Source organism: Triturus cristatus, chromosome 2_1 (genome assembly GCF_964204655.1).
Source record: "Triturus cristatus chromosome 2_1, aTriCri1.1, whole genome shotgun sequence".
In the NCBI taxonomy this organism is placed as follows: domain Eukaryota; kingdom Metazoa; phylum Chordata; class Amphibia; order Caudata; family Salamandridae; genus Triturus; species Triturus cristatus.
Window position 1 is genome coordinate 351489262 of NC_140581.1, and position 27417 is coordinate 351516678.

A 27417-nucleotide genomic window follows, 5' to 3' on the forward strand; every position below is an offset into this window, starting at 1 on the left:
CACAAATCTCCATCTTGTTTCGGTACAAGTCTCAATTGGGATCCAGCCGTACCTACTATCTAGTGTTAACCCTTATGAAAAATATCTTTTAACACGATTTCGGTTTAATACTTTCCATCGGCTGATAACATTCCCAAAAACAAAAGATTGGTCTAGTAACCTAACCCCTTGTCCTTGTAATGGACAATCAGAACAATCACCATTGCACGTAGTCTTTTTCTGTAGCTATTATGAATTCCCACGTAAGAAGTGGATCATCCCCTTATTAAAATTCATAGGCTTACGCCAGTGTCGCCCGGCCCTTCTTGCTTTACAATGTTTGGACACTGAGTGTAGCATTTTGCTAATAGCCCGTTTTTTAAAGGTTTGTGTTAAATACCGTGCAAACTATGATTAACTATAAAATGTCAGATCGTGATTGGGATCCAAACTGAAAGTAATAATCTGTAAAAATGTGTTTTTTTTATTATTCACATATAAGAATTTCTGTGATCTATATTAATTCTTTTTAACTTTTTAAAAATCTGTTTTAAACTTATGTATACTTTTATGGACACAAAATTTGTATCCGAATAAAGTTTTAATTGATTGATTGTACTACCAGTGCCTACACGTACGAGTACAACTAGTGTGTACACATACGAGTATAAGTACGCGTACACCCTGGTAGTACACGTACGTGTAGGCACTGGTACTACACGTACGTGTACTACCAGTGCGTACACCTACCTGTACATGTACGTGTATGCACTAGTTGTACACATACGTGTACTACCAGTGCCTACACGTACGTGTACTACTAGGGCGTACACGTACGTGTACACATACGTGTACGCAATAGCTGTACACGTACGTGTACAAGTATGTGTACGCCCTGGTAGTACACGTGCGTGTACTACCAGTGCCTACACATACGAGTACAACTAGTGCGTACACGTACGTGTACAGCTACATGTACGCACTAGTTGTACACGTACGTGTACTACCAGTGCCTACACGTATGAGTACAACTAGTGCGTACACGTACGTGTACAGGTACGTGTATGCCCTGGTAGTTCATGTACGTGTAGGCACTGGTATTACACGTACGTGTACAACTAGTGCGTACACATACGTGTACAAGTACGTGTACGCACTGGTAGTACACATACGTGTACTACCAGTGCCTACACGTACGTGTCAAACGCATTGTGCAACTGGTGCCGTAGGGGTACGTGTGAAATGCACCGTACCTGTGTGTGGCTTTCAAAATTACATAGGGGATACATAAGGGACAAGTATTAGGCCCTAAATGCATGCTGGTTGTCTTGGATACCGAGTTTTCTCTTCAAATTTTTCTATCAGGTGTCCTGGAAAAGTCAGTTGGCCACAAAAAACAATGTTGCAAAGTGGTTGTTGACTTGACATGATGCTCTAAATTTGAACGATTCAAATGCTGTCACTGGTGTATGTTTAAAGGGATTGGGGTAAACGTAAGATGCAAATGATTCTGACCAATCACTATGCACTCCTCAAGATGAATGGCCCTCAGCAAGACAGATATAAGGCAGCCAGAAGCCATGAGAGGGCACTTGCCTGCACAACTTTCCTGTCGACAACATTGCTGCTGTCTCTGCTTCCCTGGACCATGTCTCGTGCTGTGGAGAGGGCCCAGCCATTCACCCTGGAGGAGAATCAGGCCCTGCTGGACGTCCTCCTCCCACAGTACACCAGCCTGTTTGGGAGACCAGGGGAGCAAGTGAGTGCTGAGTCCACTACCTTTGCCTATGCACCTGTTGTGTGACTGTCAATATTGTGTCCACGTGGGACTTACATGCAATGTTGTTCAGAGTATGTCCCAGGGGGGGCATGCTTTTGTCTCTCATGCAGTACATCATGTAGTTCCTGTGTGCACTCTTCACTTGCATGGTGCTTACAGTGACTTTCACTGCATAGTGCATGAGACATTCAGCCTGCCTAATCCTTGTGGTCTTTTAATCATGTTGTCCTGAGGTGATTCAGTGGTCCCCCCCGGTGTGTCAGGTGACTGTACCCACAGATGTGTATGAGTTGGGTGGACCTGTGGTGACAGTGTCCAAATGACGTGTACGACCTCATGGACATTGACGTGTGTGAATGTTCCTTGTCATGTGGGTGAGTGCCTATGTGAAGTGTTGCACCACAGCTGCATGTTGAAGGCTACTGATCTAACCATCTGATGTGACAAGTGAGCCGTGCTTTGTGTCTGACTTGCAGAGCTAGCACGACACCTGTGACTCCCCCCTGGCAAATGGCACATGTGCAGAGTGAGGCTTGTATCCGCTGTAGTCAATGACAGGCCAGTGATCAGTGGCTGGGTGTGTCTGTCTAGTCTGCTGAGGTTGCGTCAGTGGAGTGGGACATGTGACTGCATGGCATGTGCTGCCCATCAGCCTGCTGTTGCATGTGCTGCACAGTGTGTGGCATGTTCATTGAGTGTTTAGCACCCCTCATGCCACCTGTAGACTTTCAATGCCATGTACTGCATTGGCGCTTGCACACAGGCCGATTGCATGTTGTGAATGAGGCTATTCCTGTCAGCATCCTATGCCCTGTTCAACATTTCAAAGATGTTCTAATGTGTGTCTCTGGGACATGGAGCAGGTGTATTGATGTTGTGTCACTTTGTCATCCTGACAGGTAACTGCCTATGAGAAGGGGGTTATCTGGACCAATGTCGTCAGGGCCGTGAGGACTGCGGGGGGGCGTGATCGGCAGCTGGCCCAGGTCCGCAAGAGGTGGAAGGACATGCGGTGCTGGACCCAGCGGATCGCCCGGGTCCAGCTCAAGCTCTCTCCACCTCGCCGCCACGGCGGGCGCCGACACCTGACCCACCACATGAAACGTGTCCTGGTGGTGGTCTTCCCTGACCTCGATAGGCAGTTAGAGGAGAGACTGCAGCAAGGAGGGGGTAGGTACATGGCTTTTTGTTGTGTTATGTGTCGCCAGCTTTAGGAAGTGCTATTTTGCATGAATACACTCCCAGAGTTCATATGTGCAGTGCATTTTCTGTTCCCAAATGTCACCTGGGGATCGTTTTCATCCCTTCCTCTCCTTGACATATGTCCCCTGGTGTGTGTGTAATCACATTTGCACATGGTCTTCTAGGGTGCCAGTACATCTAAGTGCACATTGCTTTCTGCATCATGTGGGAGGGTGGTCTGTGACTTGAGTTGGTACCTTGCCTGTGCCATGACCTGTTCACTATGTAGGGGGTCCATAATTGTTGTCACTGATGCTGATTCTCAACATAGGAGTGTGAGCTTTCAACTGGACACCCTTGCAGCATGCATGAGCAATGTTGTGGCCTCAGGCATGATGTGCATGAGTGTGAGATGTGCATAGTGCCATGACGGTTGTACATGGTAGAGTCAGCTCATTCCAGGACCATGGAGCAGTGTGCCCACTACAGTCCCCTGAGACACCCTGGCCTCCTAATCATGTGTGTCATCCAACACTGTGCACATTCTCTGTGTGTGCTGCATAGGTCTGCCTCTGTGGCATTGTTCCCTGGCCTAGTTTGATTTGGTTAATGTGTGCTACATGTGTCCACTTGACAGGGATACAACATTTTGCTTGTGCATACTCGCACTGGGCAGTGCCTGTGTGGCTATTCACAACAATCTGTTGATGGTTGTTTGTCACAAATATGTGTTTTCAGCCCCACGAGGTGATGTGGTGTCAATGAAGCAATTTTGCAAGCACAGTTGTTGTAACCCTGAATAAGAGGTGTCACTTCTTGATCTGTATAAATCACATTGACTCAGGTATTGGGGGAGGGGGTGCGGGAGAGGCATACATGTGCAACTCTGATTTTTCAGTGCCAGGTCTGACTTGTGTGTGAGAATTGCCTAGACTAAAATACACTGGGCAGTGCCCCTGTGATGCTGGCCAGTGCTTAATGTATGTGCTTTGCAGCCTGTGTAATTTTTTTTAGCAACAATAATCCTGCTCATACATTTTTGGCACGTGTGTGGTTCAGATACAACGCAGTTTGGACTTTGTGTGCTGACATCTGTGTGTACATTCAGGCTTGCCTTGAGGGTGTCCCCACAGTACAGCTGGTCTTTTTTACCATCCAATTGCAGGCCCATTGGCTTATGCATTGTCCTGGGTGTGGACATGTGTTCCACTCCAGATGACAGGCAGTAGGTCATATGTGTAGCCAACTGTGTAATCAGGTGACGGATGGCCTGGTGACAACTGACATGATTCAAGTTGTTACTCTTCATGAATTGTACCATGGCACTCACAGCACTTGTCAACAGTTGTTCATGTTTCACATGTGGAAATTTGTTGATTTGTGTTAAGAACACTGATGTGCCTGCATGCAATATGTCGCACAAGGCAGTGCACACAAAAGTACATTGACACTGTCATGGAATAAGCAGGCACCTTTTCAATGAAGCCACTGTTATAAATAAATGTTGTTGCAGATTCTCCATATACATGTTCCCACGGTGGTCTTGATTTTGTGAGACTCATTAGTTGTCGGTGATACAAACTAACGAGTGTCAAGACGTCCAGACCTCCGTGGGGCCATGTATATGTACTTTCTGAAACACCATCTATTTCTAAGAGTGGCTCCTCCGAAAAGGTGCCATCTTCTTCAATGACAGTGTCAATGTACTTTTGTGTGCACTGCCTTGTGCAACATCTTGCATGCAGGCACATCAGTGTTCTTTTCGCAAAATGGCCAATTGGCACATCCCAAACATGTAGATTGGTTAAAGTTTTGTGAGTCCCAAGGTACCAACATTTGTTCGTTTTGTGTTCCAAGGGACTTACAGGTCTCTGAGTGTGGTGACACCTTGAGTATTGAGGTGTGTTAGTTAACCTTGAGTGCACCACTCCTGTTTCTTTCAGGGTAAACAAGAGGTGTCATGACTTCATTGTATTGCTGTGCTCACTGGTTCACAGACACGAGCTTCTCAGTGTATTGCTCATTCAAGTTTTGGCCTTTTGTGTATTGAGTTTCCTGGTGTCAAAGTGGCATGGTGGGTCTACCAACTGAGCAGTACAGGGCATACATATGTGCGGAGTAAAAAAGTGCCAATGAGACTAACAATGGAACCTTCTATTTTGCCAGCACCTGAAATTAATATCACCCTTTAGTGTCTTTCCCACAATGATATGTTATTACACATAGATCAAGGGGATGTGTGCATTCTGAGTAGCACCCATTGTTACAATGCTAGTTCCCTAGGGAACATAATCAGATAAATCAGACAAAAGCTAAGATGCACCACAGATTTGTAAAACAATCCAATAATATCAATATATATATATCAAAATCAATTTCAGAGAACAGAGTATTCCTTGATTTCAGTTTCTTTATTCCAAATTCATTGGACAATGCAATGCGATACAGCCAACGCGTTTCGTCCTAACACAGGACTTCTTCAGGGCTGTTTAAAAAATACATAGATACAATACAATTACAAACAAGTCATACAGTTAAAAATATCCTACACTGGATATTGGTCTAATACACAGACCCTACATTACGACAGACAATTTTCATAAAATCTGTTAAATTCAAAGACATGATTTGCAATTCAATACAAATATAATGAGAGTTGTTATATCATATCTCATGTCCATAATCTCTCAATGGACCCCACATTAAAAACACAGCCAGACAGTCTTAAATTTTCTATATAAGATGTTCCTGTGGATAGTCATCTTGCATAGGCATCCAGGAACACGGAAAAAGAGGGAAAGAAAGGACGAAAGGAGCAGATGGGAGCAGGGAGGGTGGGATAGGAAGATAGAGTTATACTGCCATTCCCTTAGTTTCTTCAATCTATGTTATATCTTATAAGAAGGGTTATTCCTTATTTGCAGCTTTTTGTGTGTAAAAAACCTATGAGTCCAAACCGGACCATACACTATAATGAGTCTATAATATACCTACCAAATTTTAAATGGAGGTTAGATCACTTCTAAAGATAATAATTGGAGTTTATGCGATAGAAGCTGACAATCTTCTGTCCAAATTCTTTTCATCCATATAGCTTGGTCTGTAATATGAGACAGATACCTTTAAAAGAGACAGGATATGTATAATGTATATATATATTTTATAAATATTATGAGTGGGCATAGACTTCATTATAGAAGCTGTCCACATAAAAACAAATAGTACCTATTCAACAGGATATTTAAATATAAAGTTTGAAATGAGAACACATGGTTAGTCCATATATCACATACCTTTATCAGAGTATGGAATGTTCAAAACCATGTTCTTTATAAAGTTATATGCAGGAAATATTTTTTAACTGTCTTTAATAGGAGGAAGTGATCCACTCACAAATGTGGAAAAGGCGTACGATCCGATCTAAAGGAGGAAAGCCAAACAAATAAAACACGAATTGTAGAATATTTAGGGCAAGAACCTCTTGAATAAGCTACCATGTAATAAATGCGTGAAATTCGAAAAATATATCCACTCTCCAAATTAATCCCCAGTGTATCACTCTTACACTCTTCCACTTAACACAGCATCTACATGTTAAGCAATAATAAGAACCTGGGATACAATGCAAAAGGAGAAACATTCAGAACCTATATTAAAAACCCACTCCATGCTAGGATGGCTAGTTCCTATGTGCCACTCTAACGTCATGAGCCCATGTCTGAGCAATGTCCAAACCCAGTCTTTCATCTCGTTTTAAACAGAGTTCAGCAGTTAAAATCAATAGGAAAGTATTATCTCTAAATCACTGATCTTGCTAAGTCCATAGTAAAACCTACGGTAGTAATCTTTAACCTATATTGTAGTAGGACCAGTGTGTGCTTACCGTAATATGATAATTACGAAAAACGAGCTGCAAAACAGTCTACGGCAACAGGAACGGTCCCTCGATCCGGCAACCTATTTAGCAAAAAGCACTCGCTTTTTATATTTTTCAAACGCCCCGGCAAGTTCAGTCACCTGTGTTGAGTTACAAGGCGACGCCCCCTTGCGGGTCACATGACATTTAGCGTAAAGATCGTGGCCATCTTTACCTTGTGTATTCTGTCCTAGTATAAAGGATAGTGAGAAGCCAACGATGTTCATAAAAGACGTGTGTCAGACCAAAGCCACTTTGTTATGTATGATTTTCAGAGTTGTTCGATAGTGCTAATAGAAATTGTAGTCAGTTGACTAAAAGGTAATCTCCTCGCCTAAGTTATTTCGTAAAGTTTTCGCATTAGAAAACACATACGGGTCATGTGGTTGTCGGCGTGAGCAGCGTGGCCATCTTGGGATGTATGAATTATCCATCACAGAGTGGAGAACAACGGAAGGATTTGTCTTATAGACCTTAATATCTGCTGGGCATATGCAGAGCCGCAAAAGCAGTATATGAATTAAAAATAAGAAAACAAAATATATATTAGAGCTATTTAGAGATCTCGATCTATATCAATGAATTCCCGATCTGATAAGGGATATGGCGATCACTATGTAGTATGTATATGGTCTGCCTGTAATGATAGCTAATGTTTAATTATTAAGTTCGAGATGAAAGCCTTTTACAATTCCTAATCAGTAACGACACCAGTATGGTAATCGGAAAGAGTATAAGAGTAAAGTTCACTATATGGCGGCCATCTTGGTATGGGTTCATATAAATGGACATGCAGATAGTACTAGTTATACAATTACTATAGGGACAAAAGGGTAATCCTATTCTATGTACAATCATGTTGTGATCAATAAACTGGTCTTATCCAGTGTTCTTCCATATTGTCCACTCCAGAATATATATATTTTCGTTGGAGTAATAGTATTTAGAGAAGATAATTGGAGTAAGTTTGATACTAGGTTCCATTTAAAAAAACGCTCAATATATGGCAACCAACTTCAAATTAATTCGTATTTACAGTCATACAGGCAAGTCCAAGTGTACATATAATATCGGGTCACAACATAGCCCTGTTCTATATTGTCTACAGCTTCATTATTTCAGATTGAAGAATCTATGTGTTTGCAACAACTACATCAAGATGTACTCTTTGGTGAATTAGCAGTATATTAAAAGATACTTCATGCGAGTTTGATACTTGGTTCCATGTATATAGAGAAGATGATATAGGAGTTGGGGAAGGATTAAGTGACAGAAATAAAAGCAAATGACAACAGGTTTACATAGTTCAATATACATGTTGTGTTACCAGCGACTAGTGTAGAAAGTGCCACGGTTAGGGCAAAATTTTATAGAAAATAATGCATCTCGTTGTCACTATTATGTCCCATCTCAACACTCCGTAATCTACATATCCACTCTGCTTCCTTCTTCCTGAGTGCGAGTTTTCTATTCCCACCCCTGGGGTGTGCTGGGACATGGTCTATACCCATAAACCGAAGCTTGTCTACACTAGAGTGTTTTTCCTGCATGTGAAAAGTCAATGGGTACCTCATGTCCCCATTCCGGACAGCTCGAATATGTTCTTGGATTCTGGTCTTTAGGGGTCTTTTTGTACTGCCCACATATATTTTATTACAGGGGCAGCATATTATGTAAACTATGTATTTTGAGTTACAATTAATATGTTCAATTGTGTATTTGCGTCTAGTGTTGAAGCTAAAATTCTTAGTCTTATTCATCCCTAAATCACAGACGCTACATTTGTTACATGTAAATAACCCCACTGTTTTTGTAGTGAGCCAGGTTTGTTTCTTAGTGGTGGTAACATAACTTGGACAAAGCATATCTCGAAGATTTTGTCCTCTTCTATATGTCACCATAGGCCTTTTGTCCAAATGTTCATTTAGACTCGGTACGTCTGTTAATAGATGCCAATGCTTTCTGAGGGTATTATACACCCTACTACTTTGTTCATTGAACTGAGTGTTAAATGAGATGTGACTTTTATTGGGCACCCTCTTTTTCTTAGTGGCTAACGTCGTAGTTCTATTGATCTTCTTTGCTTTGTTTTGTGCTTCACTCAGGATATGTTTAGGAAATCCTCTTTCCAAAAACAGTCTTTCTGTCTCCCTTAAATTGGATGTAAAGTCCTCATCCATGCTGCAATTCCGGCGCATGCGGATCATTTCCCCATAGGGGATATTTTTGATCACATGTTGTGGATGTAAGCTTTGATAGTGTAGAGTACTATTACAGGCTGTGGTCTTTCTATGTGTTCGGCTATGGATATGATTATTTTGGATAAAGAAAGTTATGTCCAAGAAGTCAATTTTTTCAGAGCTATGATTAATGGTGAATTTAACATTAAAAGGATTGTCATTAAGATAGTCATAGTATGACATCAAATCCTCTCCCAGCCCGTCCCAGAGTATGATGACGTCATCAATATACCTGCCCCAAAATATCACATGGTGCATCCATGGTGATGCATGTTTGCCCCAGGCATGCCCCCGCTCAAACCAGCCCATGAAGAGCCCGGCGTAAGCAGGAGCAAACCTGGAGCCCATTGCAGTACCCTGGATTTGATGGTACCAGTTAGAGTCATGGAGAAAATAATTCTTGGATAGAATAATATCTGTCATTTCCAATAGCATCTCATTATGATGGAAGTGGTCCGCAGCTCTCTGGCCCAGAAAGGATTGTAATGCTATAATACCAAACTCTTTTTTGATACAGGTATACAAGCTTGTCACATCTAAGGTGACAAAAATTAGGGTTTTGGACCATGTAAAGCCCTCAAATTTACCCAAGATGTCCTTTGTATCTTTTATGTACTCTGGTAAATTTTGTACCAAAGGTTGGATGTATTGGTCCACGTACTCAGATAGCTTTTCTGTCGGTGAGTTTACCCCTGAAATAATAGGGCGGCCAGGTGGAAAAGGGCCGCCCTTATGTATTTTGGGTAGTATGTAGATGCAAGGGAAAGATGGCGTTGTCACTTTCAGGTATCTGCATTCGTCATCACTAATCAGACCATCCTCCCGCCATTTCACTAGTCTCATGTTAATGTGGTCTCCCAGTGTCTTCATAGGGTTAATTGCGATTTTCCTATAGCAATTACTGTCCATAAGTTTTCGTTCTATTTCCTTCATATAACAATCTTTTTCCATCAAGACCACATTACCCCCCCTTGTCCGCCTCGCGAATAACGATTGTGTGGTCAGTTCTTAGATCTTTTAGGGCTGCTTTTTCCCCAGATGTCAGATTATGGGCACGTGTGTTTGCACGGATTGGACTTGCTGATAATTTGTGAAAACCTTGTGTAACCCTTTCAAAGAAGATGTCTATATTGGGATGGGTGCCAATAGGTACAAACTTGGATTTTAATTTCAACCCGCTATCAATACATGTATTTTCAACAACATTAAGTTCATCACATACAGATTCCATATCGATTGAAGTTTCCAACTCTATGGACATCATTGTTTGAATAGTTTTTATTTCTTGTACAGTATACGTAGACAATGTTATTTCATTAGGCGGTTGGTTACAAGTCGGTGGGTTACGTATGAAGTGATCTTTAAGTTTAAGCAATCTAACAAACTTAAATAGGTCCACAAAAATATCAACATCACCACCCAGTTAACTTAACGCAGCATCTTCATGTTAAGCAATAATACAATGCAAAAGGAGAAACATTCAGAACCTATATTAAAAACCCACTCCATGCTAGGATGGCTAGTTCCTATGTGCCACTCTAACGTCATGAGCCCATGTCTGAGCAATGTCCAAACCCAGTCTTTCATCTCGTTTTAAACACAGTTCAGCAGATAAAATCAATAGGAAATTGGATTGTTTTACAAAACTGTGGTGCATCTTAGCTTTTGTCTGATTTATCTGATTACGTTCCCTAGGGAACTAGCATTGTAACAATGGGTGCTACTCAGAATGCACACATCCCCTTGATCTATGAGTAATAACATATCATTGTGGGAAAGACACTAAAGGGTGATATTAATTTCAGGTGCTGGCAAAATAGAAGGTTCCATTGTTAGTCTCATTGGCACTTTTGTCTTATTTCCCTTCTGTGGCACTGATTAAACCCTTTACAAGCTTATAAAAGTCGATTTGAACTTGAAGTATTATTTCAAAGTTCAATCATGCCTACATTTAAAGACAGACGACAGGAATTGGCCCAAGACGTATTTGCCACTGGACAAAAACAGAGTGGCTCTAATACAAATACCCCAGCTACAGAGGGATTAAAAATAAAATTTCAGCGACTAGAAAAATTAAAAAAGCATGAGATGTCCAGGTGGTGGGACGGCACCACTCTGGAAAAATATATAGAGAATGAAAAAATTCCACGAGGTCTTCGAATCTTAATCTTCCCCACATTTGAGGACTTAAATAAGGAGCAGCTGGAAGATTGGGAGGGTAACCTCCGCAATGCTTCATTCAACATGATGAGAATTTTGATAAAAAATGCAGAGATTAAGGGAGCCAAACTACAACAGGATATTGAAGATTTAGAAAAAGAAATTGAAACATCAGAGCTTAAAGATACCATCAAAAAGAACTATGCAGTTTTGGATGGAATCCTTGAGGAATATCAAATATATTTAAGGGACAAAAAATTAAAAAAAAATAAAGAGGGATGATAAGGACTACAGAGACGGTAGGGTCTATACATTCTCCCATAAATATGACAACATTAAGAGATCAGGGGAGGGAAAAAGACAAAGGGAGGAGACGTCAGAACTCGCCTCTGCAAATAGTATAACCTCCATCTCATCGGCAGTCAGTTCAGTAACCACAGAAGACTCGGTGGGGGCTGCAGATAGTGAAACAAGGTCCAATACTTTTTTTATTGGAGATGGAGAGACTAAAACTAAGTGCAAAAACAACACCAAGAGATCAAAGACAAGAAGGGGAGGGAGGAAATGGCAGAAATCTAAACAAAAACGACAACAAGAAATCGAAACTAGAACCAGGGGTCAGAATCACGAGATCCAAGAGAACAGGGAAATAATGGGAATCAATGAGGAGGGGACACTGAAAACATTAATTGTAAACCTTTCAAATAGAGAATTGTCCAGAAATGACATATCTGTCTTAAACAAGGGTTTGGGATTTTGCCCCAACCAACTGGGTGGTGATGTTGATATTTTTGTGGACCTATTTAAGTTTGTTAGATTGCTTAAACTTAAAGATCACTTCATACGTAACCCACCGACTTGTAACCAACCGCCTAATGAACTAACATTGTCTACGTATACTGTACAAGAAATAAAAACTATTCAAACAATGATGTCCATAGAGTTGGAAACTTCAATCGATATGGAATCTGTATGTGATGAACTTAATGTTGTTGAAAATACATGTATTGATAGCGGGTTGAAATTAAAATCCAAGTTTGTGGCTCGCAACGATGTTAACTCCTGTGCATGCTCAGCCGCAACACCATGTGTTTTATAAATGTATGTCGTATGCTCCTTTCATTGCTAGCGGCCGGCCGGAAGGTTGTAGGCCCATATTTGTATATTTTTGAGTCTTGTAATAAACGGTTTAAAAAAAAAAAAAAAAAATCCAAGTTTGTACCTATTGGCACCCATCCCAATATAGACATCTTCTTTGAAAGGGTTACACAAGGTTTTCACAAATTATCAGCAAGTCCAATCCGTGCAAACACTTGTGCCCATAATCTGACATCTGGGGAAAAAGCAGCCCTAAAAGATCTAAGAACTGACCACACAATCGTTATTCGCGAGGCGGACAAGGGGGGTAATGTGGTCTTGATGGAAAAAGATTGTTATATGAAGGAAATAGAACGACAACTTATGGACAGTAATTGCTATAGGAAAATCGCAATTAACCCTATGAAGACACTGGGAGACCACATTAACATGAGACTAGTGAAATGGCGGGAGGATGGTCTGATTAGTGATGACGAATGCAGATACCTGAAAGTGACAACGCCATCTTTCCCTTGCATCTACATACTACCCAAAATACATAAGAGCGGCCCTTTTCCACCTGGCCGCCCTATTATTTCAGGGGTAAACTCACCGACAGAAAAGCTATCTGAGTACGTGGACCAATACATCCAACCTTTGGTACAAAATTTACCAGCGTACATAAAAGATACAAAGGACATCTTGGGTAAATTTGAGGGCTTTACATGGTCCGAAACCCTAATTTTTGTCACCTTAGATGTGACAAGCTTGTATACCTGTATCAAAAAAGAGTTTGGTATTATAGCATTACAATCCTTTCTGGGCCAGAGAGCTGCGGACCACTTCCATCATAATGAGATGCTATTGGAAATGACAGATATTATTCTATCCAAGAACTATTTTCTCCATGACTCTAACTGGTACCATCAAATCCAGGGTACTGCAATGGGCTCCAGGTTTGCTCCTGCTTACGCCGGGCTCTTCATGGGCTGGTTTGAGCGGGGGCATGCCTGGGGCAAACATGCATCACCATGGATGCACCATGTGATATTTTGGGGCCGGTATATTGATGACGTCATCATACTCTGGGACGGGCTTTTAGAGGATTTGATGTCATACTATGACTATCTTAATGACAATCCTTTTAATGTTAAATTCACCATTAATCATAGCTCTGAAAAAATTGACTTCTTGGACATAACTTTCTTTATCCAAAACAATCATATCCATAGCCGAACACATAGAAAGACCACAGCCTGTAATAGTACTCTACACTATCAAAGCTTACATCCACAACATGTGATCAAAAATATCCCCTATGGGGAAATAATCCACATGCGCCGGAATTGCAGCATGGATGAGGACTTTACATCCAATTTAAGGGAGACAGAAAGACTGTTTTTGGAAAGAGGATATCCTAAACATATCCTGAGTGAGGCACAAAACAAAGCAAAGAAGATCAATAGAACTACGACGTTAGCCACTAAGAAAAAGAGGGTGCCCAATAAAAGTCACATCTCATTTAACACTCAGTTCAATGAACAAAGTAGTAGGGTGTATAATACCCTCAGAAAGCATTGGCATCTATTAACAGACGTACCGAGTCTAAATGAACATTTGGACAAAAGGCCTATGGTGACATATAGAAGAGGACAAAATCTTCGAGATATGCTTTGTCCAAGTTATGTTACCACCACTAAGAAACAAACCTGGCTCACTACAAAAACAGTAGGGTTCTTTACATGTAACAAATGTAGCGTCTGTGATTTAGGGATGAATAAGACTAAGAATTTTAGCTTCAACACTAGACGCAAATACACAATTGAACATCTTATTAATTGTAACTCAAAATACATAGTTTACATAATATGCTGCCCCTGTAATAAAATATATGTGGGCAGTACAAAAAGACCCCTAAAGACCAGAATCCAAGAACATGTTCGAGCTGTCCGGAATGGGGACATGAGGTACCCATTGACTTTTCACATGCAGGAAAAACACTCTAGTGTAGACAAGCTTCGGTTTATGGGTATAGACCATGTCCCAGCACACCCCAGGGGTGGGAATAGAGAACTCGCACTCAGGAAGAAGGAAGCAGAGTGGATATGTAGATTACGGAGTGTTGAGATGGGACATAATAGTGACAACGATATGCATTATTTTCTATAAAATTTTGCCCTAACTTTGGCACTTTCTACACTAGTCGCTGTTAGCACAACATGTATATTGAACTATGTAAACCTGTTGTCATTTGCTTTTATTTCTGTCACTTAATCCTTCCCCAACTCCTATATCATCTTCTCTATATACATGGAACCAAGTATCAAACTCGCATGAAGTATCTTTTAATATACTGCTAATTCACCAAAGAGTACATCTTGATGTAGTTGTTGCAAACACATAGATTCTTCAATCTGAAATAATGAAGCTGTAGACAATATAGAACAGGGCTATGTTGTGACCCGATATTATATGTACACTTGGACTTGCCTGTATGACTGTAGATACAAATTAATTTGAAGTTGGTTGCCATATATTGAGCGTTTTTTTAAATGGAACCTAGTATCAAACTTACTCCAATTATCTTCTCTAAATACTATTACTCCAACGAAAATATATATATTCTGGAGTGGACAATATGGAAGAACACAGGATGAGACCAGTTTATTGATCACAACATGATTGTACATAGAATAGGATTACCCTTTTGTCCCTATAGTAATTGTATAACTAGTACTATCTGCATGTCCATTTATATGAACCCATACCAAGATGGCCGCCATATAGTGAACTTTACTCTTATACTCTTTCCGATTACCATACTGGTGTCGTTACTGATTAGGAATTGTAAAAGGCTTTCATCTCGAACTTAATAATTAAACATTAGCTATCATTACAGGCAGACCATATACATACTACATAGTGATCGCCATATCCCTTATCAGATCGGGAATTCATTGATATAGATCGAGATCTCTAAATAGCTCTAATATATATTTTGTTTTCTTATTTTTAATTCATATACTGCTTTTGCGGCTCTGCATATGCCCAGCAGATATTAAGGTCTATAAGACACATCCTTCCGTTGTTCTCCACTCTGTGATGGATAATTCATACATCCCAAGATGGCCACGCTGCTCACGCCGACAACCACATGACCCGTATGTGTTTTCTAATGCGAAAACTTTACGAAATAACTTAGGCGAGGAGATTACCTTTTAGTCAACTGACTACAATTTCTATTAGCACTATCGAACAACTCTGAAAATCATACATAACAAAGTGGCTTTGGTCTGACACACGTCTTTTATGAACATCGTTGGCTTCTCACTATCCTTTATACTAGGACAGAATACACAAGGTAAAGATGGCCACGATCTTTACGCTAAATGTCATGTGACCCGCAAGGGGGCGTCGCCTTGTAACTCAACACAGGTGACTGAACTTGCCGGGGCGTTTGAAAAATATAAAAAGCGAGTGCTTTTTGCTAAATAGGTTGCCGGATCGAGGGACCGTTCCTGTTGCCGTAGACTGTTTTGCAGCTCGTTTTTCGTAATTATCATATTACGGTAAGCACACACTGGTCCTACTACAATATAGGTTAAAGATTACTACCGTAGGTTTTACTATGGACTTAGCAAGATCAGTGATTTAGAGATAATACTTTCCTATTGATTTTAACTGCTGAACTCTGTTTAAAACGAGATGAAAGACTGGGTTTGGACATTGCTCAGACATGGGCTCATGACGTTAGAGTGGCACATAGGAACTAGCCATCCTAGCATGGAGTGGGTTTTTAATATAAGTTCTGAATGTTTCTCCTTTTGCATTGTATCCCAGGTTCTTATTATTGCTTAACATGTAGATGCTGCGTTAAGTGGAAGAGTGTAAGAGTGATACACTGGGGATTAATTTGGAGAGTGGATATATTTTTCGAATTTCACGCATTTATTACATGGTAGCTTATTCAAGAGGTTCTTGCCCTAAATATTCTACAATTCGTGTTTTATTTGTTTGGCTTTCCTCCTTTAGATCGGATCGTACGCCTTTTCCACATTTGTGAGTGGATCACTTCCTCCTATTAAAGACAGTTAAAACATATTTCCTGCATATAACTTTATAAAGAACATGGTTTTGAACATTCCATACTCTGATAAAGGTATGTGATATATGGACTAACCATGTGTTCTCATTTCAAACTTTATATTTAAATATCCTGTTGAATAGGTACTATTTGTTTTTATGTGGACAGCTTCTATAATGAAGTCTATGCCCACTCATAATATTTATAAAATATATATATACATTATACATATCCTGTCTCTTTTAAAGGTATCTGTCTCATATTACAGACTAAGCTATATGGATGAAAAGAATTTGGACAGAAGATTGTCAGCTTCTATCGCATAAACTCCAATTATTATCTTTAGAAGTGATCTAACCTCCATTTAAAATTTGGTAGGTATATTATAGACTCACTATAGTGTATGGTCCGGTTTGGACTCATAGGTTTTTTACACACAAAAAGCTGCAAATAAGGAATAACCCTTCTTATAAGATTTAACATAGATTGAAGAAACTAAGTGAATGGCAGTATAACTCTATCTTCCTATCCCACCCTCCCTGCTCCCATCTGCTCCTTTCGTCCTTTCTTTCCCTCTTTTTCCGTGTTCCTGGATGCCTATGCAAGATGACTATCCACAGGAACATCTTATATAGAAAATTTAAGACTGTCTGGCTGTGTTTTTAATGTGGGGTCCATTGAGAGATTATGGACATGAGATATAATATAACAACTCTCATTATATTTGTATTGAATTGCAAATCATGTCTTTGAATTTAAAAGATTTTATGAAAATTGTCTGCCGTAATGTAGGGTCTGTGTATTAGACCAATATCTAGTGTAGGATATTTTTAACTGTATGACTTGTTTGTAATTGTATTGTATCTATGTATTTTTTAAACAGCCCTGAAGAAGTCCTGTGTTAGGACGAAACGCGTCGGCTGTATCGCATTGCATTGTCCAATGAATTTGGAATAAAGAAACTGAAATCAAGGAATACTCTGTTCTCTGAAATTGATTTTGATATATATATATTGATATTATTGGATTGTTTTACAAAACTGTGGTGCATCTTAGCTTTTGTCTGATTTATATGTGCGGAGTAATCCAGCTGTTACTCATGATGCATTGCCTGATATGCACTCTGACCAATTGTTCTTGTGCTCATGTGTCAGATGTATATAGGTGACTGATGCTTTCTGGTTTCTTCTCCTTGCCCACAGCATCATCATCCACACGTGAGGGAGACACCGGCATGGACCTTGAGGAGGGACCCAGCGACTTTGCCACCAGTGCTGTGGAGTCAGCAGGAGACAGTGGCACAGAGGGCGAGGGGAGTCAGTCGGAGGACCTGTCCGGAGGCGAGAGCATGTACGACACCGACGGGTCCCAGGCTGACATCCTTGAGGAGGCGGAGGATGCAACAACATCTGGCAGCATCCCACCATCTGTAGCCGCCTCCTCCATTGCCATCTCCGCCCTCCCAGTTGCTCCCGTCCCTTTTGTCTGTGCACGGTCCCACCATGTCTCCTTCGGACCAGGCACCGCAGCCCCTGCCCCTGTCACCCCTGCTGCCCTCAGTGAAGAGTCTGTGGACACACTGCACCAGTTGCAGGTTGGTCAGGCATCGATGCTGCATGTCCTCCATGAACACACTAGACTGCTCACACAGTTGGTGTCGTTCATGGAGGGCATGTCATCAACGATGACTGACTAACGCAGGTTTCTGCGGTCCATGGACTCTTCACTGACGGAAGCAGTGTCTCTCCTGCGGCGCTCCGTTCCCCCCCTACCCCGGATCCATCCACACTGCCCTCTCCCATGCCTGTCCAAAGCACACACAGACAGTCACAGGCACACACCACAACAGACACATCCAGCACACCCCCCAACGAAGGCACAGCACACACCTCCTGGCACACACACTCAGGGGGATGTAGTCACACCCACAGGGTCTGGGGGCAAACGGCAGACACACAGCCACAGTCGGAGTCCGCAGTCCACACGACCCACTTCCTCCAAATCCACTCCCCTTAGCTCCCCTGCCAAGATGTCACCCAAAGAGACCTACATGGCTAGTATGTCCCTCAGCCCCACTGTGACACCACCCCGCAAGCGGTTGAGGAAGTCTCCAGCCAGGGGAGTTGAGTCCCCCCACATGTCCACCACCTCCCCCGAGAGCACTGCACCCCATCCCTCGGACACCCCCCCCTCCGTTGGCCCTGATGTTCCTTCCGGTGCAGGGGTTCCTCTGGACGCCCTGGCAGCAGTGTGCAGCGAGCTGCTCACCACCACCTTTGGCACTGCACCACCCCCTGTGGTGGATACGTCCAGCCCTGCACCCACCACACCTATCCAACCCACTCCTGTCCCTGCGGTGCCTGGTACTCCCACTGATGATGCCCCCCCGGGTCGACAAACCTTGAGGTGACTTTGTGCAGGCAAGGTAGGGGTGGACACAGTTGCATACGTCCACCCTTGGACTCGAACTATGGACTGGCCATTGGCCTTTGTAAATAGTGTATTATAACAATTTTGTTTTTGGTGTGCTGAATAAAGCCTTTTCATTTAGTTTCCACACTATTGCATTTCAGGTACTTGATGTTCGTGATGAGGCCCATGAAGTTGGTGTTCTGAGAAAGTTTTAGTATGATGGTCATGAGGTGGACCATGGTATCTGTGTGCCATCACAATGTCTGTGAAAATATTAATTGGTAGTGTGTGTTCCTTTGGATTGTGTGACATTGTCCCAAGGAGTGTTCCTTCCTCTGTGGCACCTGATATGTTCCCTGCAAACAGTTGCACAATTGTTGTGCTGACCTGTGTCAACATATCCTTTGTTGGTGACGGATCCCTTCAACAATGGCCATGCATGCTCACCGATGTCTCCTGCTGAATCATCTGTGCCATCCTTGCCAGTCACTGTACTTGTGTTTTGTGTATGTAGGAATGGCATCAGGGACCAATTGCCCCTTTTCAGCACTATGCATGTGTGTAATCACGGCCTAACACACAAATGGCACGTGTAATGCAGGGTATTTGGGCACCTGACTCACAATTGTGGGCATTGTATCTAGTCGCAGTGAACCCTATTCGTTACAAGAGAGACAACATCTGGGTGGCTGGAACAGCACCTGGACATTCCTATCACTCCTGTGATGTGCGAGCCAGTGTGTGTTCACCTTGGCTAACTTATTTTAGTATGCATTTCCATTACTATACAGTCTGTTGGCATGAAATCAGGGTGTGTATTGTGGGGCATCCGCCATGGGTGGGTATGCATGTGTTGTATGTCCTCACACCCACATGTGGTGTGTCATGCAGTGTGTGAATGACATCCATCCTCCTGGGAGTGGGGCACTGCTGCGAGTCCTCTGCACCCACCACTCATATGTCTGTCCACTGCTGGGAGCCCTCTGCGCCCACCCCTCATATGTCTGGACACTGCTGGTAGTGATAAACACCCACCCCTCATATGTCTGGGCACTGCTGGGAGTCCTCTGCACCCACCCCCATATCTCTGTCCACTGCTGTGAGTCCTCTGCACCCACCCCTCATATGTCTGGACACTGCTGGTAGTGATATACACCCACCCCTCATATGTCTGTCCACTGCTGGTAGTGATATGCACCCACCCCTCATATGTCTGGGCACTGCTGGGAGTCCTCTGCACCCACCCCTCATATGTCTGGGCACTGCTGGGAGTCCTCTGCACCCACCCCCATATCTCTGTCCACTGCTGTGAGTCCTCTGCACCGACCCCTCATATCTCTGTCCACTGCTGGTAGTGATATGCACCCACCCCTCATATGTCTGGACACTGCTGGGAGTCCTCTGCACCCACCCCTCATATGTCTGTCCACTGCTGGGAGTCCTCTGCACCCACCCCTCATATGTCTGGACACTGCTGGTAGTGATATACACCCACCCCTCATATGTCTGTCCACTGCTGGTAGTGATATGCACCCACCCCTCATATGTCTTGGCACTGCTGGGAGTCCTCTGCACCCACCCCTCATATGTCTGGGCACTGCTGGGAGTCCTCTGCACCCACCCCAATATCTCTGTCCACTGCTGTGAGTCCTCTGCACCCACACCCATATATCTGTCCACTGCTGGTAGTGATATGCACCCACCCCTCATATGTCTGGACACTGCTGGGAGTCCTCTGCACCCACCCCTCATATGTCTGTCCACTGCTGGGAGTCCTCTGCACCCACCCCTCATATGTCTGGACACTGCTGGTAGTGATATACACCCACCCCTCATATGTCTGTCCACTGCTGGTAGTGATATGCACCCACCGCTCATATGTCTGGCCACTGCTGGGAGTCCTCTGCACCCACCCCTCATATGTCTGGGCACTGCTGCGAGTCCTCTGCACCCACCCCCATATCTCTGTCCACTGCTGTAAGTCCTCTGCACCCACACCCATATCTCTGTCCACTGCTGGAAGTGATATGCACCCACCCCTCATATGTCTGGACACTGGTGAGAGTCCTCTGCACCCACCCCTCATATGTCTGGGCACTGCTGGGAGTCCTCTGCACCCACCCCCATATCTCTGTCCACTGCTGTGAGTCCTCTGCACCCACACCCATAGCTCTGTCCACTGCTGGTAGTGATATGCACCCACCCCTCATATGTCTGGACACGGGTGGGAGTCCTCTGCACCCACCCCTCATATGTCTGGGCACTGCTGTGAGTCCTCTGCACCCACCCCCATATCTCTGTCCACTGCTGTGAGTCCTCTGCACCCACCCCCATATCTCTGTCCACTGCTGGTGGTGATATGCACCCACCCCTCATATGTCTGGACACTGCTGGTAGTGATATGCACCCACCCCTCATATGTCTGGGCACTGCTGGGAGTCCTCTGCACCCACCCCTCGTATGTCTGGGCACTGCTGGGAGTCCTCTGCACCCACCCCCATATCTCTGTCCACTGCTGTGAGTCCTCTGCACCCACACCCATAGCTCTGTCCACTGCTGGTAGTGATATGCACCCACCCCTCATATGTCTGGACACTGCTGGGAGTCCTCTGCACCCACCCCTCATATGTCTGGGCACTGCTGTGAGTCCTCTGCACCCACCCCCATATCTCTGTCCACTGCTGTGAGTCCTCTGCACCCACCCCCATATCTCTGTCCACTGCTGGTGGTGATATTCACCCACCCCTCATATGTCTGGACACTGCTGGGAGTCCTCTGCACCCACCCCTCATATGTCTGGACACTGCTGGTAGTGATATGCACCCACCCCTCATATGTCTGGACACTGCTGGTAGTGATATACACCCACCCCTCATATGTCTGGGCAATGCTGGGAGTCCTCTGCACCCACCCCTCAAATGTCTGTCCACTGCTGGTAGTGATATGCACCCACCCCTCATATGTCTGGACACTGCTGGTAGTGATATGCACCTACCCCTCATATGTCTGTCCACTGCTGGGAGTCCTCTGCACCCACCCCTCATAAGTCTGGACACTGCTGGGAGTCCTCTGCACCCACCCCTCATATGTCTGGACACTGCTGGTAGTGATATACACCCACCCCTCATATGTCTGTCCACTGCTGGTAGTGATATGCACCCACCCCTCATATGTCTGGACACTGCTGGTGACACTGCTGGTAGTGATATGCACCCACCCCTCATATGTCTGGGCACTGCTGGGAGTGATATGCACCCACCCCTCATATGTCTGGGCACTGCTGGGAGTCCTCTGCACCCACCCCCATATTTCTGTCCACTTCTGTGAGTCCTCTGCACCCACACCCATATCTCTGGCCACTGCTGGTAGTGATATGCACCCACCCCTCATATGTCTGGACACTGCTGGGAGTCCTCTGCACCCACCCCTAATATGTCTGGACACTGCTGGTAGTGATATGCACCCACCCCTCATATGTCTGGACACTGCTGGTAGTGATATGCACCCACCCCTCATATGTCTGGGCACTGCTGGGAGTCCTCTGCACCCACCCGTCATATGTCTGTCCACTGCAGGTAGTGATATGCACCCACCCCTCATATGTCTGGACACTGCTTGTAGTGATATGCACCCACCCCTCATATGTCTGTCAACTGCTGGGAGTCCTCTGCACCCACCCCTCATATGTCTGGACACTGCTGGGAGTCCTCTGCACCCACCCCTCATATGTCTGGACACTGCTGGTAGTGATATACACCCACCCCTCATATATCTGTCCACTGCTGGAAGTGATATGCACCCACTCCTTATATGTCTGGGCACTGCTGGGAGTCCTCTGCACCCACCCCTCATATGTATGGGCACTGCTGTGAGTCCTCTGCACCCACCCCCATATCTCTGTCCACTGCTGTGAGTCCTCTGCACCCACCCCCATATCTCTGTCCACTGCTGGTGGTGATTTGCACCCACCCCTCATATGTCTGGACACTGCTGGGAGTCCTCTGCACCCACCCCTCATATGTCTGGACACTGCTGGTAGTGATATGCACCCACCCCTCATATGTCTGGACACTGCTGGTAGTGATATACACCCACCCCTCATATGTCTGGGCAATGCTGGGAGTCCTCTGCACCCACCCCTCATATGTCTGTCCACTGCTGGTAGTGATATGCACCCACCCCTCATATGTCTGGACACTGCTGGTAGTGATATGCACCCACCCCTCATATGTCCGTCCACTGCTGGGAGTCCTCTGCACCCACCTCTCATAAGTCTGGACACTGCTGGGAGTCCTCTGCACCCACCCCTCATATGTCTGGACACTGCTGGTAGTGATATACACCCACCCCTCATATGTCTGTCCACTGCTGGTAGTGATATGCACCCACCCCTCATATGTCTGGACACTGCTGGTGACACTGCTGGTAGTGATATACACCCACCCCTCATATGTCTGGACACTGCTGGTAGTGTATGCACCCACCCCTCATATGTCTGGGCACTGCTGGGAGTCCTCTGCACCCACCCCCATATCTCTGTCCACTTCTGTGAGTCCTCTGCACCCACACCCATATCTCTGTCCACTGCTGGTAGTGATATGCACCCACCCCTCATATGTCTGGACACTGCTGGGAGTCCTATGCACCCACCCCTCATATGTCTGGACACTGCTGGTAGTGATATGCACCCACCCCTCATATGTCTGGACACTGCTGGTAGTGATTTGCACCCACCCCTCATATGTCTGGGCACTGCTGGGAGTCCTCTGCACCCACCCCTCATATGTCTGTCCACTGCCGGTAGTGATATGCACCCACCCCTCATATGTCTGGACACTGCTTGTAGTGATATGCACCCACCCCTCATATGTCTGTCAACTGCTGGGAGTCCTCTGCACCCACCCCTCATATGTCTGGACACTGCTGGGAGTCCTCTGCACCCACCCCTCATATGTCTGGACACTGCTGGTAGTGATATACACCCACCCCTCATATGTCTGTCCACTGCTGGTAGTGATATGCACCCACTCCTTATATGTCTGGGCACTGCTGGGAGTCCTCTGCACCCACCCCCATAACTCTGTCCACTGCTGTGAGTCCTCTGCACCCACCCCCATATCTCTGTCCACTGCTGGTAGTGATATGCACCCACCCCTCATATGTCTGTCCACTGCAGGGAGTCCTCTGCACCCACCCCTCATATGTCTGGACACTGCTGGTAGTGATATGCACCCACCCCTCATATGTCTGGACACTGATGGTAGTGATATGCACCCACCCCTCATATGTCTGGGCACTGCTGGGAGTCCTCTGCACCCACCCCTCATATGTCTGTCCACTGCTGGTAGTGATATGCACCCACCCCTCATATGTCTGGACACTGCTGGGAGTCCTCTGCAGCCACCCCTCATATGTCTGGACACTGCTGGTAGTGATATACACCCACCCCTCATATGTCTGTCCACTTCTGGTAGTGATATGCACCCACCCCTCATATGTCTGGGCACTGCTGGGAGTCCTCTGCACCCACCCCTCATATGTCTGTCCACTGCTGGGAGGCCTCTGCACCCACCCACGCACCCCCTTGGAGCTGTACACTGCTGGCCAGGACCTACACACACAACAATTTGGAGGTAACATGCTGGGCCAGTCCTCTATGCCCACATTCCTGGCGTGTGCACGCCTCGTATCCAAATTTTCCTGCTACCGTAACGGGGTACGTGTGGTACGGACCGTACCCACGCATGTATGCGTGGGTACCGTCCGTACCTGAGTACTCATGGGGCCGTAGGGGTACGCACCGTACCCACGCATGTATGCATGGGTACGGTCCGTACCTGAGTACTCATGGGGCCGTAGGGGTACGCACCATACCCACGTATTAATGCGTGGGTACTGTCCGTACCACTGTTGTCATGGTGCCGTAGGGGTAGTTATGGTACGCACCGTACCCACGCATTCATGTGTGGGTACGGTCCGTACCTAAGTACTCATGGGGCCGTAGGGGTACGCACTGTACCCACGTATTAATGCGTGGGTACGGTCCGTACCACTGTTGTCATGGCGCCGTAGGGGTACGTGTGGTACGCACCGTACCCATGCATTCATGCGTGGGTACGGTCCATACCACTGTTGTCATGGCGCCGTAGGGGTACGTGTGGTACGCACCGGACCCACTTATGTTGTTCTCACCTTCGGCAGCGTGTGCGTCGGGTGTGGTGCACCAGGTCGTAGGCCGAGAGGACCGGGATGACATGTACGATGGGGTTCATGACTGTACGTCGTGTCGGACTCTGCTTTTCCGGCTGTGTTTGGCTCCCGTAAACAAAGAGCCGTACGGAGTGACGTCGGTACGAATCGTACCTGCTGGGCCGGAAAACGCTGGTGAAATACGGACGGATGTGGCGTACAAGCATATCCGGATCGGAATCGTGGGTATTTTTTTGCAGTACGGTCTTTTGTACTTCCTAAGTTGTGACATGAGTTTACCTGGTACGAGTCGTACGGAGAAAACGCTCCGTATGACTATTCGGAATCGACCCCTAATTGTTAATTAATTATTAATTGCTAAATGTTTTTTAATAATTATTGTTTTTTGGTATTGAAAATGTATTATTTTTGAATTCATTATTATTTGGTAATACATTTTTAATAATTATTAATTAATTGTATTTATCATCAATTTAATTGTTAATTAATTATTAATTTGTAATTTTTTAAAGTAATTATTTATTGGTAGTGTTAATTAATTTACTGTAATTTAATAATTAAATTATTATTTACAAAAAATATATATATATTAGTATGTTATTTTAACCCCTACGCTATCCAACACTTTCCCTACTGTTGCACTCTCTGGAGTTGGAATAGTAATTTTAACCCCTACGCTATCCAACACTTTCCCTACTGTTGCACTCTGGAGTTGGAATAGTAATTTTAACCCCTAAGCTATCCAACACTTTCCCTACTGTTGCACCCTCTGGAGTTGGAATAGTAATTTTAACCCCTAAGCTATCCAATACTTTCCCTACTATTGCTCCCTCTGGAGTTGGAATAGTAATTTTAACCCCTACGCTATCCAACACTGTCCCTACGGTTGCACCCTCTGGAGTTGGAATAGTAATTTTAACCCCTACACTATCCAACACTTTCCCTACTGTTGCACCCTTTGGAGTTGGAATAGTAATTTATACCCCTATGCTATCCAACACTTTTCCTACTGTTGCACCCTCTGGAGTTGGAATAGTAACTTTAACCCCTACGCTATCCAACACTTTCCCTACTGTTGCACCCTCTGGAGTTGGAATAGTAATTTTAACCCCTACGCTATCCAACACTTTCCCTACTGTTGCACCCTCTGGAGTTGGAATAGTAATTTTTACCCCTATGCTATCCAACACTTTTCCTACTGTTGCACCCTCTGGAGTTGGAATAGTAACTTTAACCCCTATGCTATCCAACACTTTCCCTACTGTTGCACCCTCTGGAATTTTTACCCCTACGCTATCCAATATTTACTGTTTTAGTTAATGTATTGTATAATTTATTCAAATTTCTTTTTTACAATTTGTTATATATAGTTTTTATATTTTTATTTATATTATTGTTGTATGTGTATGTATGTATTTATAATTTATCAAATGTTTTTTTAACAATTTATAAGTTATTATAATAATTGTAAATATTATAAGTAAGTATATATTATATTTTATATTTATATGTTTAATTTTGTTTTACGATATGTATTACTTATAATTGAAACATATTTTTAACTATGTTTATTTTAATTATATGTATTATTTATTTAATTTTACATTATTTTTAAACATTTTTTTAAAAACGATATTTTTAACAACAATATTTTTGACAACCATATTTTTTTCTCTCGATATTTTTGTACTTACCATAATGTAGATAGGACTTCAATATTTTTTTGCATCGATTTTCCGCCTCCGATATTTTTGACGTCGATATTTTTGAAGTCGATATTCTGTCAGACATTCGTATGAGATATCTATCCCGTTGAAACGGAATACCCCATCCTCCAAACTCTATGCTAGGCTCCAAGTTTTATATTTTCTGCAAAAGGCAAGATGATCCATCTACTAGAAGAGGCCATGCATTTGAGTTCCAAAGTTGAACCATCTGAATACCTAACACCAACCCACCTTTACGTACCCTCCGAAAACAACAGATCTGCAGAACAGCATGGCCACGAAGGAAAAGTTGCTCACCTGTAATCCTAGATCTCTTCTAGGGGACTCATCATCAAAGTCATAAGCACTGAATAGTCCACACAGGAGCAAGGATCCCGCTGCAATTTTAAAAATGATACATATATGTATATCCAACTTTGTGCAACAGTATATTACAGACATGCTTGTAGCCTAAAAAGCAAGGCTAAAAATGGCTACAATTAATTTAATTTTCATTTTAAAAACAAAGCCAAAAATTAAAGTTTTTTGTCAGTGATAGCAAAGTGACCATAGAAAATCTTTCACAAATCTTTTTAAAAAGGAAAATGAAAAGGAATGTGTGACATTGTTAGCCAATAGGCTGTGATGCAATGCATTGTAGAGAAAACTGG